We start from the raw sequence: 20,621 nt of genomic DNA, 5'->3' as shown, positions 1-20,621 counted from the left end.
CAATTTTTCAAGGGAGGAAAGCGTCTTCTCCAAATATGTAAATCAATGGTGTTTAAAATTAAAAAGATGTTGATAATGTTCCTTTTTGTCAGCACCTTTGTTCCTCTTTGAAGAGTCAAGATGCTCCTTGTTGGTTTTGCAAGTGCTCAGCTGTTTTCTTCATTTCCCCCCTGTATGAGGGGGGAAAAAAACATCAGAAACGCTCCAAAAGAATAATAAATTTGGGATCTTGAAAATCCCCAGCTGACCGAATGTATTTTTCGTCCCAGTCCAATGGGTCGTTCACTATGTTGTCAAAGAGCTCTATCGAGGATTCGTGTTTCTCTTTGGCAGTGTTGAAAAAAACGAGATGTATAGTTCCATCGTGTAGATGCAGCTTTGGGAAATCGCCTCTTCATGATGTTATCCAAGGCCTGAGTGCACTTTGGAGGCTAGGTCATTCAAATTTGGGGGGGGGCACCTTGCAGTCTTTCAGGGTGCTGCAAGCTTGTGAAAGCACTAAATTGAGAACATGACCACAGCAATGCACAAAACTTGCACAGGGGCGTTGTTCCTGAACTTTTGCCTGCAAGCCATTTAGTTCACCGGATGTGAATTCCACGCCATCATATGTTTGGCAGACAAGCTCGGAACTGCATCCCATCCCTGCTATGGCAGCAGAAATATGTTCTGCTAAAGCAGCGGCTGATTGGTCAGTGCTCACATCAAAAACCCCACAAATCTTTCTTCTGCCATGCCCTCCTTGGTAACGTACCTCCAAACTGTTGACAGCTTTGCAAAGTTTGAAGCGCCTGTTGTCGCACCCACAAGTATTGCCACAAAGGTGGAATCTTTGATTTCAGTTTTTATTTTGTTTACCAAAACATTTCCCACTCATTTTTTTGCTACTTTTTCTGGTGAAAAATTTCATGTGAAGAGCCTCATTGGAAATATATTTACTGAACAAAAAAAGTTGATGCATCCATTACTTTTTCCCCCACTGTATATTCTAAGTGATCTATTTAATTTTTCAGTGTAATAGTTTAATGAATTCTTTCTATATTAAATAGCATTGTTTTTCTTTGTCTCTTCCCTGGAAATATGCTAATTATAATCCACTGATTGATAGTCTATTGCCTTTATTTTGCACCTGGCATATATATGCATATAAATATTCTTAACCTCTTATTGAAATAGCAAGTGCCCCATTATTGCATTGTTGTTTTAACATATTGACCAAAGAGACTACTGCTTAAAATGAGAACTTTAAGAATTTATCTTTAAAGAAGTACTTGTTGCTGTGGCTAATTCAAAGACCTTTATATTTTGCAAAAGTGCATACGTGCTTTAGCCAGTTCACAAAATGTGTTAACGGCTTTTTGCAAAGACGTAAATACTGGCTCTCTTCTTCTCAGTGATAAGCGGGTGTCAGAAAAGGAAAGTTGTGCAGTGCCATATTGTGTACCTGGCTTCAGATGTTCCTTTGTGCCGACAGTCATCAGGCTGTGAAAACACTTAGCCACCCCCTCCCTTGACCTTACTTTTGACTACACTACAAATATACTGCTACACTGTTTTCATATGGTACCATACTGTACTTTTTGCACTGCTCACAAATCACATCACTTCTTCAAAGCTTTTATGTCCACACTGATCATGCCATATAGCTGCAATATGTATATAGTATTGTACATATGCAAAATGTACATGGGCTACTTGCATAGTTGGGTTGTATATACTGCTCGTGTGTGTGTGTGTAGATAGATGGATAGATTATAGAATTTGCACTTATGTCTCTACATATTTATACATCCTGTATATACTCTTTATATATCCCTGTATTGTTCTCCTTACTATCTCTTAAGTCATCTTTATTTTGTTTTTGTCTTTTTTGGCTGCTGCTGTGACACCCTAATTTCTCCATCTGGGGCTTAATATAGTATCATCTTATTTCTGCATTTCAGTAAGCGCCATCTACTGTCAGGAGTGAATTTGCACTTTCAATCAGCGCGTCGCCCGCATTTAATGCGTGGATGTGAAGACAAAAAAAAAAATAAATAAATAAATAAATAACACTGTGAAAAACCAATAGGCCCTTAGGACTCATTCCTGCACCATTCAATAGGGGGTTTCATTTGGATTATACCCATTGCATTATAACAGACATCCCACCTGTCCCAGAAGTTCTAGGAGTCGCTCCTATATTGATGACGGCAAGGTGTGGCCCAAGAAGGTGGCCGTAGCAGTTGAATGTTATTTTCATCTGAGCGCTTTGTAAGGTTTGCATGCCAAATATCCATTTATATTTATTGACTTTGGTCATATTATACTTTAAATGATATATATTAAGTTGTCTGCAGCATGTCTGGAAGCTATTGGTCAAATTTTTTTTACTGTACTACATCATGGCGCAAGCTGTGTAATTTCATTTTCTAATCAACTAGTGAAATGCCTGTTACTATCATGGATTAGTCTACTGCAGCACGGTTAAAGTGGGTTTCCACCTCTAAAACAAAGAGAACCACTCAGCAACAGCTAATGTTTCATATGGAGGATATGGTAAAGGCTGTTGAGATGGATCACTCTTATCCAGGCACAGAGGGTGAACAGTTGACTCCTCTACCTGACATGCCATTGATGAGCCTGGAGTTGAAATGGACCTAAAAGGAACTTATGTACACTACTTGAAATTCAAATCAATATAGTGAGTCTTCTAATGATCTAGTCTGGAGGAAATTGTCAAGAACACTACTGAATATTGATACCCTAAAACGTTCACTTGAATTTGTCTTTAAAGAAGTCAGTGACCTAAAAACTGATATGAAAGCTGTGAGACATGTACATAAAGGAATTAGAAGACCTACTGAATAATGCTGAACAATATTGTTGTAGGTGGAATTGTTGTATTTCTGGAATTCAAGAAAGGGCAGATGAGAACATTTAAGCAACATATGATAGAAATATGCGAAGCCAACATTCCAGAAGAATAGGCCAGACTGACAATGGATGTAGACATGGTTAATCCTCTAGGACCAAAGGAACCGAGCAGAGGCCGCAGAGTGACAATCCAATTCTCGAGCAGAGCTAGGTGGCGTTCTTTGCTGGAGTGAAGGTGATCAATATAGTAGCTGGTATCGACACTCTGTAGGTCTAAAATATAAAGGGTTTATTACTTAGCCCACTGCTCTCCTATAATCAAAGATGGAAATAAGTGCAGCCGATGGTTAAATGCGTGTTTTCACTTTATAATTTAGAAATCTGACTCATTTAATTAATTATCTGACTCTAATTAATAATTTCTAGTTACTGCTAGAAGTATAATACCTCAGTATAATAGTTCTGATTATATTTAGTCAAACAATTTCATGCCAAGCTTTCATTATAAAAAGACATTCTCATATAAAAGACTCAGGCTTTTATATAGCCTATAATAAACAATTATTTTGTTAGCTCAGCGGTTTATATCGACATGCAAGCCTAGGCCATTTCTATTTACTTGTCAGAGGTTTCTTGCAACTTGTATTAGCCTCTTATATTAACTTGTCAGAGGTCGCTTTTAATGTGTAACATACTTTCTTACAGAAGAACCACTGAATATTTAGAGATAAAAATGGCAAATGAATTTATTAAACAAAATCACAAAAGGCGGCATACTTCTTATTAACAGAGACAAACGTAACTTACAAGAATGTTGCCCAACGTCTGACATAGTATGCGTGATGATAGTAGCATAATGTATTCAACCAGGCATACCCTCTTATATCCCTGAGCCTCTTTGAAATATATAGTGTATAAGGATCAAAAGGAAAAATGTCACCCATGCAATCCAGGGGGTGTGTGTGAAGAAAGGGCACATATTGCAATGTATATTGTGAATGTTATTTCCTAAACCTATATGATATTTATATCACCACATTGTTCACCATGAAATATGGATAAAAATGATACCAACCATGCCCCAAGTAATATTGTAGTTAAGAACAATCTCTGACCTTAAACAGATTACTACCACAGTTACCAATTTTACTACACCTCCAAATTGTAACTGTTCTTTTACCAAGCCAAAAGACACCTTTAGTAACAATCAGAGCTTTTATACACAGTTGTTCTGTTGAACTGTTCAAAAATGTTTCTTGTTCATTGCACTGTTAAATATTAATGACTGAAGACTGGTACAGTTAATGTTGTGGGCATACACCCTTAATTAGCTAAACAAAGTTTACAACCAACCTTAAATGCAGGCTTACGAGTGGTTATTTTTATTTCTGTTCAGCTCTTACTTTGTCTTTTTCTATAATGTCAGGGGTATTAGAGACTGTGGGAAATGTGAAGCTGTCTATTTATTTATCTGTTTTTAACTACAAAAATTTTGTGCAAAAAACACACATCTTAATCTTTGGGGGAAAATCAATGGGGAAACAATATTTTCCTTTCTTGTCCTAGCAGTAAATCTGCCGGTGTGGCGATACTTTTATATTTAAATATAATTATTTACCAAATTATATTTATTAGATCTCATACATTTGAAAGATGGCTTATTTTAATTGTATTCAATAATAATGATATGTGACTATGATATAATGACTGGGCAAGATACAGGTGCATCTCAAAAAATTTGAATATCGTGGACAAGTAAATTTTTTCCAGTAATTTACTTCAAAAAGTGGAACTTATACATTCTAGATTCATTCCACATAAAAGGAAATATTTCAAGACATTTTTTGTTTGTTTTAATCTTGATTAAGGCTTACAGTTTATGGAAATAAAAAATCCAGTATCTCAGATTATTAGAATAAAGAATTTTATAATACAGAAATCTGGGCTAAGATTTCCTTGTATACAAAAATATTTAAACAGAGATGTTAACAGCTCTTCTTTAGTTGACCTAGATTTTTTTTCTTTTTATCTCTATGCTTACGAGTTATAACAAGAGAAATCCTTAATTTATGGGATATAAATTATCCACACTCTGAGCGCCTTACTCATTAATTTCTCAACAAAAGCTTATTCTCCCTTTCTGTTTCATGATGGCACAACCAGGAGAATGACTAAACAATTTACAAAACCAATATCTTGGAATATTTCTTGTTCTAGTCTTTTCCAACTTTCCATGAATAATTTTCACTTTTATTCAAAATTCACATGCACTCATTCTGGAACACGCACACACTTGCTCACACCAGCGTCTCTCTCTCTCTCTCTCTCTCTCTCTCTCTCTCCTACACACACACAGAGCCCTCTTGCACACACTTGCTTATCCATCCTGTCTCCAGAACTAACTTCTAGATCTCATCAATCACACTTTGTCTCCTTATTTAGGGAGCTCTCTCACACTTATTTAAACAATAAATAAACATAAAAGCATACAATGAGGCAAAATGAGAAAATAAAAATCTTAATCAGCAAAAATAACATTTATTAGAGACACAATAAATAAATTCCGTCTTCGAGGAACTCTGTCCACCGAACTGTTGTTTTATTAGTACTCCAAGGCCTTCTGGTAAGGGCGGTGGGGTTGCTATGGTTTTTAAACAGTCACTCAGAGTTTCTGTTGGGAGTTACTCTTGTTTGAGGTACAGTGTGTTGTGTTAGAGTCGACCTCTTCCACGCTATTCTGTGCTTTGATCTATAGGCCACCTAACCCAGACAATGCCTTTTTAAGTGATTTTTGTGATTGATTTTTTTTTTTTTTTTTTTTTTTTAAAACTTCTATTGTTCCGTTGTATGATCGTTTGTTATTATTGGGTGATTTTAATGTGCATGTCTGCTGCCCTGGTCGACCCTTGGTTACTGAATTTTGTAATATCTTGGATTCCTTTGGTTTTATTCAACACATAAATCAGGCAACTCATGTCCTTGGTCATACACTAGACCTTATATTGTCATATGGAACCACTGTTGATGTTAATATTGAAGATGCTTCCTTCTCTGATCACAAGCCCATTGTTTTTAATGTCCCTGCTGCCAGCTCTGCCATCATGACTAGGCCTTCAGGATATTATTCTCGTTGTATTAATTCACTCACTGCCTCTCAGTTTAGTGAAAGTTTTCTAGCTAATGCTGTTGAAACATCTATCCTGGGTGCTGCAGAGTCTTCTTCTGGCCCTGATGATTTGATTGCCTTATTTTACACATTTTGCTCCAATATTTTAAACTTCATTGCCCCTTTTAAGCGGAAGCAACCAAATCGTAAATCTTATTACTGGCTGGACGATAATACTCGTTCTCTCAGACAGGCTTGTCGTAAAGCCAAGCGGAGATGGAAGCACGATCAGTTAACTGTGTCCTTCCAGATTTTTAAAGATTGTTTGTTTAAGTTTCAGAGTGCAGCAAAGTCAGCTGGGTCTAGGTATTTCTCTGACTTAATTGCTACACACTGTCATCGACCAAAGATCTTATTCACCACGATAAATTCAATTATTAATCAGAGTTGCCAATTCCATGGGGAACCCTCGGCTGAACTTTGTGAGAAGTTTTTTGCTGATAAAGTAATTACCATTCGTTCTTCCTTCACTTCACAGTTCTCAGACCTGTCCCTGAATTCACTGGCTTTACTGGTTTCATTTGATCAATTTGAACACGTTTCTCTGAAGGAACTGTGTGATCTGGTTAACCAGATGAAAATATCATCCCCGCCACTTGTTGTTCCCGCTGTGCTTATGAAAGCAACCTTTTCTGAAATTGGCCCCAGTATCCAAGTGTTGATAAATTCTTCTTTGGATGCAGGGGTGGTCCCAAATTGTTTTAAGCATGCTATTGTTCAACCTTTGCTTAAGAAACAGGGTTTGGATGAAGGTTGCCTTAATAATTATCGGCCTGTCTCTAAGCTACCGTTTCTGTCAAAGCTGCTTGAGAAAGTAGTACAATCTCAATTGCTCCTGTTTTTAAACTCAGCTATGTTATTTGAACCTTTACAATCTGGTTTCACTGCTTTTCATAGCACTGCTTTATACTGCTGAATAGTCTGCTTTGTTAAAAGTGTCCAATGACATTTTACTCACAGTGGATGCTGGAAAAAGTATTATGTTGATGCTACTAGATCTTACAGCTGCCTTTGATACTGTGGACCATTTACATACTTCTCTGGCGCTTAGAGCATCTGTTTGGTATCAAAGGCACTGCCCTACAATGGCTCAGCTCATATCTTAAGGACAGGTCTTTCTCGGTAGTGTTGGGTAATTTCTGCTCTTCTTCTAGTCCTATTATTGGTGGTGTTCCTCAAGGCTCCATTCTGGGCCCACTTCTTTTTAATTTATATATGCGGCCGTTGGGGAATATTATTAGGGCACCCAATGTCTCTTTTCATTTATATGCTGATGATACCCAGTTGTACATTCCTTTGAAAGCTGGTGACTCCATTCAGCCATTGCTGGACTGTCTGGATGACATTAAAAAATGGTTGACAATTTCCTCCGACTTAATGAAGACAAAACTGAAATAATTGTTTTTGGCCCCCTGAGATTGAGAGATGGTCTCATTAATGAGCTCCATAAACATTTTCCCTCAATTTCTTCCCAGGTTCGGAACCTTGGCTTCATTCTGGACTCAGAATTATGCTTAACCAAGCAGATAAATTTGGTCGTTAAGACTAGTTTTTATCAACTACGGATTATTTCGAAACTCAAAACATTTTTGTCTTTCCAGGATTTGGAGAAGGTTATTCATGCTTTTATTACTTCTCGCTTAGATTACTGTAATTCATTATACTTGGGTCTTCCTCAGTCATCTCTGGCTTGTCTTCAGATGTTTCAGAATGCAGCTGCAAGGCTGTTGACCAGGGCAAAGAAGTTTGATCGTGTCACCCCAATTTTAGCATCGCTTCACTGGCTCCCAGTCCGTTTTAGGATTCAGTTTAAGGTTCTGATGTTTTGTTTTTAAAACTCTTAATAATCAAGCTCCTTCCTATCTTGTGGATCTTCTTAAACCACATTCATCAAACAGATGTCTAAGATCTTCTGATAGGTTTCTTTTGCATGTCCCTCGTTCCAGGTTAAAAACAAAGGGGGATAGAGCTTTTGCTGTTGCTGCCCCCCGTCTATGGAATCAACTGCCACTGGACATCCGCCTTGCACCTTCTATTACCACTTTTAAAAATAGGCTTAAAACATATCTCTTCTGCCAGGCTTTTTGATAAAATTTAATTGTTAAAACAAATTTTTAATACATTTTGTTTATTGTCTGCTTTTATTTGGTCTAATTCTGTTTCTATTTTACTTTCCTTACTCTGTTGAGCACTTTGGTCAGCTTTGCTGTGTGAAACGTGCTATATAAATAAATTTTACTTACTTACAAGACTCGCAAGAAGTATGCCCCTTTATTATTTCACTTATCTTCTCGCTACACGTCTCCTACGTGACCTGCTTACAGAAATCTTAGTGCTACTTGTTTAACTCTGTCTAGATTCTCTCCTCGTTTCCTCTAGCACAGCAGCTCACAAGCTCACTGTAAACTACACAACAATTCTAGCAGGGTTTTGCATGCTCATTCTTCTTGTTTCTGTACTCTTATCCTTTTTTCCCTCTGTACCTTTACTAATAATCACAATACACGGTACTATCCACTCACCTCTGCCTAGTTTCTCCATGTCCACTAAAACAGCAGGATGCAGGCTCACTGGTTACCAAATACTTCATATTAACAACAGCATACATATATTTTTTCATGCAGTTACACTTTTTGAGATCCAAAACTCCTCCTTAATTTAGTTCTTTTTGGAGAAGCCTTATTAAGAGTGTTCTTACCACCACATGCGGATCTTCAGTGATCCACACAAACAACTTTAACTAAAAGCAAAAATGCTTACCTTCATTAGTGGACGCTTGTTTGTGCAGTCAGCCCTTGGTTAGCCCAAAGCGGGGAAACCCTCCTGGCTTTCTTCTCCATCATGTCGGGGTCACCAAATAGGTTGTGGAAAATCTCTCCACCCTAAGTCAAAAACTTACTTACATGGTTGTAGATGTCAAAAAGAAATGAAGCTTTATTAAAACAATAAAGTGAGATGTCGGCAGAGAGTCTAAATTCATGTAACCATAACATGGGCCTTTTATACTTTTCTGAACAGTGTGCTCATCTTAGGCAGGGTTTTCGCCACTTATTTATTACTCCAGTCTAGATGTTGCCTTAATTTTTTCTTTCTCTTAAAGTTACCATGAGGCCCCAAAACGCCATACCATAGAGATATCTCTAACTTACACATGTATGCACACAACGTGTCTAGATGCTGACTTAAGTGTTGTGCAGAGGAGCACAATGGGACACAGATTACCACAGGATTTTTTGAACTCAGTACACACTTATAATAATATCTAGAATATACTCTGTAGTTTTTAATTATGCTTTTTTAATATATACGCTATACGAGCCACAGAGCTGACACTGAGTGCCTCTGCAGTCCGCCTTAATGTGCCCAGTTGCACCACATCTTCGGCAGTAAGTTTGTTGCCCAGGAAAATGCAGAAATCCCCTGTTGGGTCCAATAGCAAAGCTTCCTGGCAGACAAATCAGGTCACCAGTGGTGTCTCTTTTAAATTTAACAATGAATCATCTTTGCCATTCCACATGCCAAATGTGTTAAGGCATTTCTTGCCCTTCTTAATTTCTGAGTAGTACCGTGCCAAAAACAACACAATGTCCTTTTCATTGATAAAAGGATTGTACATGTGTATTACCAAAGGCACTTGGCTAAGAGCAAACGGAGCAATTAGCTCCCTTCCACTCAAGGCCTGATCGCACTTCTGCTCATTAAATCTTGGAAAAAGGTGGAGCAATCCTTGAGCTAGCAAATGGTCAAATCAAAGAACCCAGCGAAAGAAGTATTGTAAGCCGTATATAGCTGAAACAGGCATCGAGAACATGCCCAGCAGGACAAGAAACTTGGCCAAAAAGCAGAAACGCGATAACCTGTTATGTCCTCTGGCCTGAAATGCACCCCCAGCACAGCTTCAGAGCTGCGATGGTAGGCATTACCTTGAGCTGGGAAAGGATCAGCTGCAGGTAGGATTGAGCAGTCAGACTCCACCCTCAACAGATCTTGTGTTCCAAAGTGTAACCCCAGCTCTATCTTACATTAAACGACCCTAAGAAGTACAGCTATGCTGAAAGCAAGGCCCACAAAAATAAGCTGAAACCCTCAGTGTTCCTCTCCATGAAACTCTTTAGTAAAAGGCGAAAGATTTATGCGTGAATGAAGAGAAACCCGAGCTATACATGAAGTCAACCCAGGCCTCCGAAACTCCATCGGAGGCCTAGAAAGCCGGTCTAGGGTAGGTTGGCTTGCGCCGGCCCCTTACACCTGCACAGCCTTGATTGCTACAAATGTAGGATTGGTCTAGAGCTGGATGTGGGCTGTAGTTTTTGTAGCCGCTTTCTACCTCCTCCAGGGAAACTTGTCCCTCCAACTCGGCTGCACTCTCTTCCAGTAGCCTGCCGGTAATAGCGTCTAAAAACCTGCTGCAAGGTCCTCACTCGACTCCCTTCTTTTGACGACGTCTCCATAGAAGGCCCTGGCCACGCCCAGCTTTCCCTCTATTGTTGTCTGGACCTGGACCCCATCCTTCAGGCCCTCAATGTAAGACCCCCTCCTACGGTCTCTGATGCTACTGAAGAAATGGCACGTTGGGCGCTTGTCTTGTTCGGTTGCTTGCCTTTCTGCCTGGACCAAGTAGCTACGGGCCTCAGCCTTGTAGTGAGCCCGTAGGGCTTCACTAGCGTCCCTGAGCCGTCCCTGATCTCAGTCTTGCCTGGCCCTTTCCCTCTTCTGTTTTGCCTTCCTCTGTCCCCACCATGGAAATGGTATGACAACTTCTTCAGCTTCTTTATCGCCTCCCACCACTCCATCTGCATGTCGAACAACATCCTTAAGCACCGCCGTCCTACATACAGTTGGTGGAAGACCTCTACAAAGGTTGGGTCTTGCAGGATGCTTCCATTCATTCTCCATGTACCTCTTCCTCTATTCCTCCCTTCTGTTTGGATGCATCCAACAATCAGGCAGTGATCGGAGGCCCACAAGGACTCCCGCAGGAATGGCTGCACCATCGCCCCATCCCCTACGAACGGGAAGTCGAGCCAAGAGGCGTCACCCCTTGAATTCCTCCAGGTGTGACCCGGAGCCTGTGGCTCGACCACCCTGTACATGTCAACCAAGCCTGCTCCCATCATCGTCTGGGCCAACTCCCTCCCCCCTCTGCCTCTAAATCCACATTAAAGTACCCCCCCACTAATAGCAACCTATTAGTGCAGAGTAGAGGCTCCAACATATGGTAAAACCCCTTTCTTTGCTCTCCTCTGCAATGAGCATATACCCCTATAGCCCTGAATTTCTCCCCCTCCACTTCCCATCCATGAACAACACCCTTCTCGGGACCACCGAAATAATCTAATCTACCACCCAGTCAAAAGTCTTAAATAGAATTCCTACCCCATCTCCCACCCCTTTTGAAAACTCCTTCTCCTCCCCCTCTGAACACAGGTGGCACTCCTGTAAAAAGATCAAATCAAAATGTACAGCCCTTCAGCTTAAATACACTGCCGCCCTTTTCCGAGGCTGTCTAATGCCCCTCACATTTAGAGAGGCTACAGTTAAAATCCCCATTTTGGCATCCCAAACTCATTCCCGGATCTATCATCTCGATCACTTATTTTACCGAATCCTTAAAATCCAAAGGCTCCACAGTCGTCCCTGTTTCTTTGGGAAGCTTCGCCCCCTCCCCTTAATTCGCTTCTCCATCCCAGCTGTCTTGCTAAACTTCTCCTCATCCCACCCTGGGTATGGTTGTGCCTCCCCTGACCCCGTCTGGAGTTTCTCTCCCTTTGCATCTGTCTCTACTGAGCATCGGGGTTCCTTCCCCTCCTCTGATGACTTCTTCTCTTCGGGGTAGGGTCACTTTCCCGCCCCTTTCGCCCACTCCGACACATCTGTTGCTTCGCCTGTTGAGCCATTCCCCCACTCCTTCACCTCGTTTTCATCTCCCTTATTGTCGTGCCACTCCTTCCCTGAAAACTGCTCCTTCTGCCGACCTTCCAGGCTTCCTCCTTCTTCTGCCCCGTTCTCATGTCCTCCTATCCCTTGGTCTCAAACTCTCCTACCCCCTCTCCTCCTGTCCTCCTGCCGACCCCTCGGTTGTCAGCACCTCTTCTCCAAGTGGGAGTGCCATGCCCTCCCCCAAAACCTTACTGTCACCATCCACCTCCATCTGTGCATCCTTAACAAGCTTTGCTGACACCTCTTCTGCTCGCTCGCCCTCTGTTCCACCTTAGCAGACTGGCTCCGCTTCTCTGTGTCCAGCCTCCCTTTCCTCCTGCTCCCCGCTTAGCATTACCTTCCCCGCCTGGGAATCTTCTGTAAAGAGGCTGGCAAAAGTGCTATTTCTTGCCGGGCAGTGGCGGTACAAGTGTTCCCCACTTCCACACAGACTGCAGACTTTTGGGACTCCACACTGTTGCATTATGATCCTCTGCACCGCAGGTCCGGCATCACTGCCCAGTGCAGACCTCCTTTTTATGGCCTGGCGCTCCACATCTTCGGCAGTAGAGGGGCTGGCCCGAGTAATGGAGATAACTGCGGTGAGGGCCGATGGAAAAGCTTCCCGGAGGGTGTAGCAGTCCCCCTGGTACTGCCGGATCCACCCAGAGCTTTGCCAGAAACCTATGCTTACCATTCCAGATCCCAAACCGTCCTCTAATCTTCTCTCCTTCTGAAACTGTAATGCAGTACCACGCCAGGAATACTCTGATGTCCTCATAAGCTACGAAAGGGTTGTACAGATGCACTACGATGGGAACCTCCTCCACTGCAAAAAGTGGCACCACACGCAGTCCCCCTAATACTTCGTCCTCTGACTTTTGGGTGCACTGATCAAAAAATGCAGCACAGTCGGAAAAAGCCGTGAAGGTAATATCCACAAAGCCAGCTGAGCCAAAATCCTTATTTTTCCTCCTTCTTCTAACCCTACTTTGTATTAAATCTATTAGGTCCCCTTCCTTTTCCTATTAAGTATATCTGAAACCTTTACAATTGATCCATTTTGTACAATCGTTTAACGTGAATATTTATTTATTTCCTCCTTTTATTTGACCCTTTTGAAAAGGGGCACCTTTAGGTACTGCAGTACCAGGTCGATGCATGGAGCGGACGGAGCAAGCCCCTCTTCCTGTTCCTGGCTCTAAAAATCTGTTTAATATAAAGTCCTCGAATGGAGGACGTATCAGGTATTAAACTGATAAAAACAAAAAAAAAAAACTGTTCTTTTTTCTTTCAAAACAATTTCGTCACTTTTTTTTCTTCACATCCACAATTTAAACAGATTTTTACTTTTTTTTTTTTTTTTTTTTCTTCAGTCCATAGACAACATTTGTGATTTATAAATAAACTTGGGTAAAACACACATTTCTTTTTTTTAAAATTGTTAAAAGAAAAAAGTGTGTATGTTGTCATAAAATCCATGAATGTTAGTGTCCATAAAATCATTTCGGTTGTTAAAAATAAATAAATAAATATATTTATTGTTGTATATTTATTGTTCTATAAAACAAACAAATCAAAAACCACTAAATTACTAATTGTCCTCTTCTCTTTTTCAAGACCGGGCGTGAGTCCCTACCAAAGGTGCCCATCACGCTGCTCTCCAGCCACGGCCAAGGCCCATCACTCCCTGTGCCCAGCGGAGATCCTCTACCCTCCGGCTCGCTGCTCCCGTAGCCTTTGTCGGTGAGGGTGCATCTATGAATGGCCAGGGCCGGTGGGAGAATCTCATGGGCCACCATCCATGACAAGTCCTTGTGCCTGTTCTGAAGAGCAGGGTGGGTGGTTTTCCTCCAAACTTGTTTGGCCTCGTGTATAGTAGGGCCTGGGACTGGACTTTCCCCTGCTGACACACTGGAGCAATATCGCCCAAGGAAAGCCCTGACGTCCTCCTCAATGACAAATGGATTATACATAAGGATGACTAGAGGTACCTCTTCCAGGGCGAAGAGAGGGTTCAGCCGAAGTCCGTTGACTGCAGGGCTCCCTGGATTGCTGCTGCACTTGTCGAAGAAATCCGTGCACTGCCTCAAAGATGCCAAGGTAATGTCCACAAAGCCCAGCGGAGAGATATCCTGGAAGCAGAATACTGAAGACGGCTCCACTCCACACAGATCCTTGAGAATCTTTAGGACAACCCATTCTCTTCCAAAACGTTGCGTCACTTCAGCTGTTGCATTGTCAGCTAATTCCACCCGTACTGTATTGCGAAGCCGCACCACTCGGGCCGGCCAATGGTCGTTAACTCTCGGCATCACACTTGATCTTAGCCAAAAGGCCGAGAAGCGATAACCCATTATGGCCTCTGGCCTAACGAGCACCAGCTGGCAGAGCCTCCACTCCTGGACGACATGCGTGACCATGTGCTTGAAGACCTTGCGCAGAGAGGATCGAGCAACTAGGCACCACGCCCAACCGACCTTGCATCCCAAAGCCAAACTCCTTCCCTCTCTTACGTTAAACTGTAAAACAAATACAGCTTTGCCACAGCAAAGCTCACAAAAATAAGCTGAACTCGTCAACGTTCCCCTCCACGGAAATCTTTAGTAAAAGGCGAAAGATTTATGCGTGAATGAAGAGAAACCCGAGCTATACAGGAAGTCGGTCCAGGCCTCCGAAACTCCATCGCAGGCCTAGAAATCCGGTCTAGGGTAGGTTGGCTTGCGCCGGCCCCTTACACCTGCACAGCCTTGATAGCTACAGATGTAGGATTGGTCTAGAGCTGGATGTGGGCTGTGGTTTGTATTAAAACCTAATAGGTCCCCTCCCTTTTCCCATTAAGTACATCTGAAACCTTTACGACTGACACCTGTTCCATTTTGTACAATTAAATATACAAATTTTTTTTTTTTCTTTTTTTTTTTTTGACCCCTGTTCCATTTTGTACAATCGTTTAACATGATTATTTATTTATTTCCTTCCTTCCTTCCTTCCTTCCTTCTTTCTTTAATTTGACCCCTTTGAAAAGGTGCACCGTTCCTGGAGGTACTGCAATACCAGGTCGATGCGTGGAGCGGACGGAGCAAGCCCCTCTTCCGGCTCCTCGCTCTAAAAATCCGTTTAATATAAAGTCCTCGGATGGAGGACGTATCAGGTATTAAACTGATAAGAACAGATTTTTTTAAAATTTTTTTTTATTACAAAACCCATTCACAATTTCACCTTCACATTTCTATATGACATTGTGCTTCCTCATATATATGTCCATAGTCCTTGTGTGCTAATGTCTGTACAGTTCCCAAAAGGGGGGTGAAAAAACCAAACAAACAAAAGTACCCCCTCCATACCGTGCCATGTAACTACAAGCCTTGGTAACCGCTAACTAACCAATAACTTTGAACATTTCAATACCTATGAAAACCTGCAGGAAATGAAACAAAGCTTTTTCCACGAAAGAAAAAAAACACAATTACTGTTATTTAACAAAGCAATCCCGTCACCTGAAAATACCCTTTCAGAACCTTTCTTATACTAAAGTATACTAATGCTTTATACTTTCTTATACTAATCTTTCCCTACTCCCCCCACCCCCCTCCCTTTCCCTCTTTTCCCTCCAAACCCCCTGCGTAGGCTACATTTGGCATGAGGGTCTCCCTTTTCTGTGCCAAAGACCGGAAACGGGGTTGCCAACAGGGCCCGTAAGCATGCTCTACCCCACCCCCGCCCCGGGAGCCCCTGACTGGCTTCTCCCCGCCTCTCCGTACCTTCGCCAAGCTTCCTGTCTCTCCCCCAACCATCTTATTCTGCCTAGGAAGCTGCGAAAAATGGCGCCCGGCTCCATCCTCGGCTTCGTTGCTCGTAAGCACTTTCCCCTCCATCCCCAAACTGCTCTCTTCCCCTCTGAAACAACCTCCCACACAGTCTTACGCTTCTCTGGGTCCAAGACTTCCAAGCCCTCCCCAAACCTTATCAAGTTGCTACTCAAGGGTACATTAGGGCCTTTTCTCCACCACTCCTTAACGAGTCCCCAAAACACTTGTGTGCAGGGACACGTCCAGAACACATGCTCTACCGTCTCTTCCTGCCCACACCCTACCGGACATAGGGGGGTCCTAGCACACCCGAAGCGATACAGGCGCTCCCTTACCGGGAGGCGGCCCAAAGCCCCTAACCAGTTCAAGTCCCTTGCCTCCCCCTCCAAGAAAGCTGGCTGGAGGGCCTCCCATCTAATCTCCCGCCCCACGATGGACCGAGTGGAGGGGACCCTCTGGTTTTGCATGAATAGGTCATAGAGGCGCCTGTGATTATGTACCAGGCCGCCTTCTAGGCACCCCGGGTTCTGTTCCAAGACCTGCGCCATACGCTCGTAGTGCCATGGTCTTTCCAGGGTCCATGGGCTTGACCGCACCAGGGGAGCTAGGCTCCTCAAGGGGAAGCCCAGCCAATATCTGGCAAAGCATGAAGCTAGATGTTTTGGAGGATGGATAACTAGCTCCGCATGGAAAGCTATCAGCATAGCCATCGTCTTCCAGAGGAGATTAGGAACCCCTCTTCCCCCTTTTGCTATTGGCTGGCACATAAGTGCTCTCTGCACTAGCTCTGTCCTCCCTCCCCAGATAAAGTTGAAGACCGCCCTTTCCAAACTGGACCCCCCCCGCGAGTGGGCATGGAAACACCTTGGCTGTATGGACCAGCCTGGACAAGATGTCCGTTTTTATGACAAGTGCTCGTCCATTAATTGACAGCCTTCTTGTCTCCCATAGGGCAAGGCGCCGCTGTACCTTCTTTAGCACGTTGGCCCAATTCCTGGCACCACTGGCGGAATGGAAAAAATTAACACCTAGAATCTTTATCCCCTCTGGGCATACGGAGTAGCCACCCCAAGCACTTGACCTGCCCCGCCAGGATCATGGGACATGGCACCCTGCTAGTCTTTGATCTGCTCGCAAGCTAGTCACTAGCGGCTCAATTGCCAGTACATATAGCAGCGGGGAGAGTGGACACCCTTGCCTCACCCCACCCGCCTGCCTCACCGGCCTCGACAAGAACCCGTTGACGCAAACCCTACTTGCCGCCTCCTCATACAACAGCTTCACCACCCTTATAAACCTTGGCCCAAAGCTTAACTTCTTGAGCACCGCAAAAAGGAAAGCATGGCCAACCCGGTCAAACGCTTTTTCCTGGTCCAGGCTCAGCAAGGCTAAGGGCTGGCTTTGCTCCTTTGCCTTGGTTAGGACATCGCGGATCAGGCATAAGTTTAGGGCACACGTCCGGCCCTGCACGCCGCACGTCTGGTCCGGGTGGATGATGAGACTCATCACTTTCCCCATCCTCAATGTGATGGCCTTTGCTAGGATTTTATAATCCGTCGTTAGGAGCGTAATAGGCCGCCAATTCGCTAAATTTGTCCGATCTCCCTTCTTATACAGCAGGGAAATGCACCCCATCCTCATTGAGGGGGTGAGACGTCCCTGCTCCATCCTCTCCTGATATACCTCCAGCAAATCTGGCCCTATCATGTCCCAAAAGGTAGAGTAAAACTCTACTGGCAGCCCATCTAGCCCTGGCGCTGAACCACGTTTCAGTGAACGCATGGCCTCCTCAATCTCTTGGAGAGACAAGTCTGCTTCCAGGATCGTGCACTCTCTATCCGGAAGCTTAGCAGTAAGGTTTTGTAGCATCTTATCTTGCTCATCCCCTTCCTGGCCCCTCTTGCAAAAAAGTGTCTCATAAAATTCTGCAGCCGCTTCCAACATTGCAGCGGTGGTTTTCACTACCCTGCCCCTATGCAGCAATCCTTCGATGCGAGACCTCTTCTGCCTTGTCCGTACTGCCTGAAAAAAGTACCTGGATGGGCGCTCCCCCTCTACTATCTCCTGAGCCCCTGCCATTATCGAAAAGGCTTTGGCCTGTCTCTCAAAAAAACCCCGAATATGGGCCTTGGCCTCCTCATACCGATTCCATGCCACAGACTTCCCCGACGCCAGTTTTGAGCTCAGGTTCTGCAGCTCCTCTGAGGCTGCCTGGATCTCTTCCCGCTCCCCCCTGACTTTCTCCTTCGCCCATTCCCTACAGAACACCGCAATGCCTGCCTTCACCCCTTCCCACCAATCCCCCCAAGTGGACCACCCTACCCTCATGGCCGGCCATCCTTTAAACACCGCACGGAAAACCTCGCAAAAGGTCTTATCCTGCAGTAGACTTGTATTAAGCCGCCAGAAATTCCGGCCTCTGCTATGCTCACTTAGGGCCACCTTGACCCCAACAATGTTGTGGTCAGAGGCCCATGTGGGAAGATTTACACACTCCCACACCTTCTGCCCTCTGGGAACGAACAGGTAGTCGAGCCTAGACCGATGTCCTCGGGAATTGCTCCACGTGAAACTCGGCTCACTCGTTCCTGCCACCTTATTGGCATCCACCAGGTGGAAAGCATTGCAGAGGGTCCGCAACTCCAGACTCCCCTCTGTTGCCACGGCTCCATCTAGGGAGATATTAAAGTCCCCACCCAGGAGCACCAGTCTGTTGGTAAAGCAGACATGCTCCAGGGCCCTGAAGAACTCCCCCCGCGTCCCACCCGCACAAGGTGCATAGACATTTATAAGTCTGAGGGCGACCCCCCGCCACCTACAGTCGACACACAGGGCCCTCCCCGGTACTACGTTTACTGATGCCTCTATTATCGTGTCCCACCCTTTAAACAAAATTCCCACCCCATCTTCTTTCACATTACCCACACCCCACACCGAAAGTCCATTTCCCCAATCTTTTCTAAATGCAGTTACATCTTCTCTATCTTTCAGGTGACATTCTTGCAAAAACATATCAAAAGCCACATACTTAAGGGACAAAAACAAACCTCTCCTCTTTGTGGGGTTCCTCAGTCCCCTCACATTTAGAGTGCAGATCTTCATGCTCTGCGATGGTCTGTATCTCTTCCATAACACAACCAGGCCTGGAAAAGAAAACCGGCCTTACATTCCGTCCCTTGCAGGGGGGGTCCCCCTCCCTCTGCCTGTCCCCCTCATCCCTGTAGTCATTTTGTACCTCTCCTCCTCCCATCCTGGGAAAGGAAGAGCAGATGGCGGAGAGTCTGCTTCCATTGGGGGTTGCTCCTGCTCCTCCTTTTCCGTCGGCAGCTCGGGATCCCCCATACCCTCTCCGTTGTTGTTAGGCTGTGTCTCTTGGAAGCGGAATCTCCTTTCCGGCTCGGCATCTCTGTCTTCACTGGGAAAAGGTCGCTTCGCTGCTCCTTTTGACCCATCTAGGGAGTCTGCTGTTCCATCTACAGTGCAATTTGCCCAGTCTATCTGCTCATCAGAGTCCCCCCAACTCCCACTCTCTGCCTGTGACCAGTCTTTCAGGGCCACTCCATGGCAGACCTTCTGGGCCCACTCTCCGACTGCCGCCGGGGGGCTCCCCCCCCCCTGTCCATTTTCTGACCATCCCCTTCTTTTCCGTCATCCCACTCTTTTGCTCTCCGCTTTTGCTTTCTTTTCTCCTGTCCCTTCTCCTGGTCCGAGTTCTGTCCCAGGTGACTCTCCACCCTTTCCGCCTGGCTTTCTCCACATGGTTCTGTGGATCCTACTTGGAAGCTTGGAAAACTTTGTCCGCCCTCTTTCTCTACCTCCAGTAGCTCTGCGTGCTCTCCTGCTTCTGGAGAGAGCTTCCTTGTTTCCACGCCAGGGCCTTTCCCACCTCTACCCTGCACGTCATCCTGGGAGAAGAGGTCTGCAAAGGTTTTCCTCCTTAAAGCACAGCCCCTGTAGAGGTGGTCTTCTCCTCCACAAAGGCTGCACTTCTTGGGGGCCCTGCATTCCGTTGACTCATGCTCCTGAGAGCCACAGAAGCGACACTTGCTGTTATTACAAACAGATTTTGTATGCCCAGCTGTTCCACATTTTCGGCAGGTTACTGGCTGCCCAGGATAAAAGAGGAAGCCTCTATGAGGCCCGATAGCAAAAGACCCTGGAGGCTGTACAACTCCACCAGGAGCTGTTGGCTCTGGACGGAAACGCACCAGGTATTTCCTCCTTCCGGTCCAGATCCCAAAGGCATTACAGATTTTCTGACCCCCCTCCACCTTTAAACAATATCTCTGCAGAAAATGTCTGATATCGCTCTCCTCCACAAAGGGGTTGTACATGTGCACTGTCACTGGTACGTCCTCCCAGATATAAAGGGCTCTTACTTTTAGGCCTTGTAGGGCAGGGTGCAGCAAATTCCTTTCCCAGGTTGCAATAAAATCCAGACAGGACGTCATTTCCCCAAAGGTTATATCCATGAAACCAGCATGCGCAAAGTCCTGCAAGCACAGAACCGATGTGGTCTGCTGCTTCATCACTCCTTGCAATACCTCCTTCACCAGATGCTCCACCTTGAATCTTGCCCTTTCTGCTTGACTTGCATCTTTCTGAAGCTCCACCCTCACAGAATTTCTCAGCCGCGCCACTCGGACCGGCCCACTCGCGTCAACTTCCGGCATCTTGATAAGAACAGATTTTCTTTCGAAAAAATTTTATTGTCACTTTTTTCTTTTTTTCATATTCACAGTGTACACAGTTTTTTTTTTTCCTTTTCAGTTTACAGACATTCTTTCATTAATAAATAAATAACTAAACTTAGATAAAACAATTTCTTATTTTAAAAACTGTTTAAAGGAAAAATAAATAAATACATA

The 20,621-nt window shown here is 44.2% G+C and overlaps 4 non-coding genes across 4 annotated transcripts; all 4 read right to left on the bottom strand.

Moving 5' to 3' along the window:
* Nucleotides 1–10,066: 10,066 nt before the first annotated feature.
* Nucleotides 10,067–10,182, bottom strand: LOC128623757 (U5 spliceosomal RNA). Its single transcript, XR_008388656.1, has one exon. It is a non-coding gene; the product is annotated as a U5 spliceosomal RNA (small nuclear RNA).
* Nucleotides 10,183–13,062: 2,880 nt separating this feature from the next.
* LOC128623788 (U2 spliceosomal RNA) lies at nt 13,063–13,244 on the bottom strand. The gene has a single exon (XR_008388674.1). It is a non-coding gene; the product is annotated as a U2 spliceosomal RNA (small nuclear RNA).
* Nucleotides 13,245–14,478: 1,234 nt separating this feature from the next.
* LOC128623796 (U5 spliceosomal RNA) lies at nt 14,479–14,593 on the bottom strand. Its single transcript, XR_008388678.1, has one exon. It is a non-coding gene; the product is annotated as a U5 spliceosomal RNA (small nuclear RNA).
* A 371-nt stretch (nt 14,594–14,964) lies between these two features.
* LOC128623780 (U2 spliceosomal RNA) lies at nt 14,965–15,151 on the bottom strand. The gene has a single exon (XR_008388671.1). It is a non-coding gene; the product is annotated as a U2 spliceosomal RNA (small nuclear RNA).
* Between the last annotated feature and the right edge of the window lie 5,470 nt (nt 15,152–20,621).

Source organism: Ictalurus furcatus, chromosome 19 (genome assembly GCF_023375685.1).
Source record: "Ictalurus furcatus strain D&B chromosome 19, Billie_1.0, whole genome shotgun sequence".
NCBI classification, from domain to species: Eukaryota; Metazoa; Chordata; class Actinopteri; order Siluriformes; family Ictaluridae; genus Ictalurus; species Ictalurus furcatus.
This window is presented reverse-complemented; position numbering and strand designations above follow the sequence as displayed.